The following is a 406-nucleotide window of genomic DNA, read 5'->3' as shown; positions in this document are numbered from 1 at the left end:
CTTCCATGTGCTGGTGTGTGATCCCAGGAATCCTTCCATGTGCTGGGGCAGGGGGTGTGTGATCCCAGGAATCCTTTCAGGAGCTGAGGCAGGGGGTGTGTGATCCCAGGGTCCCTTCCATGTGCACTAACACCAGGCAGGAACAGCCCCACTTTTACTCAAAACACCCCATTTATGGGGACTGGAGTGGCCAGGCAGGGACAGGCACTAACACCAGGCAGGAATAGCTCCAGTTTTATCCAAAACACCCCATTTAGGGGGGACTGGAGTGGCCAGACAGGGACAGGCACTAGCAGCCCCAGTTTTACCCAAAACACCCCGTTTAGGGGAACTGGAGTGGCCAGACAGGGACAGGCATTAACACCAGGCAGGAACAGCCCCACTTTTACCCAAAACACCCCATTTA

At 55.4% G+C, this 406-nt stretch overlaps 1 protein-coding gene across 1 annotated transcript in view; it reads left to right on the top strand.

Moving 5' to 3' along the window:
• The window catches only part of LOC113980204 (otoferlin-like), a gene marked incomplete at both ends in the record, with an annotated part of 2,776 nt that overhangs the window by 2,071 nt on the left and 299 nt on the right, over positions 1-406 (top strand). The window lies entirely within an intron of this gene.

Source organism: Neopelma chrysocephalum, unplaced genomic scaffold (assembly GCF_003984885.1).
Source record: "Neopelma chrysocephalum unplaced genomic scaffold, ASM398488v2 Primary Assembly neopelma1_93028, whole genome shotgun sequence".
Classification (NCBI taxonomy): Eukaryota; Metazoa; Chordata; class Aves; order Passeriformes; family Pipridae; genus Neopelma; species Neopelma chrysocephalum.
The sequence above is the reverse complement of the archived record's forward strand: the minus strand, read 5'-3'. Positions and strand labels throughout refer to the sequence as shown.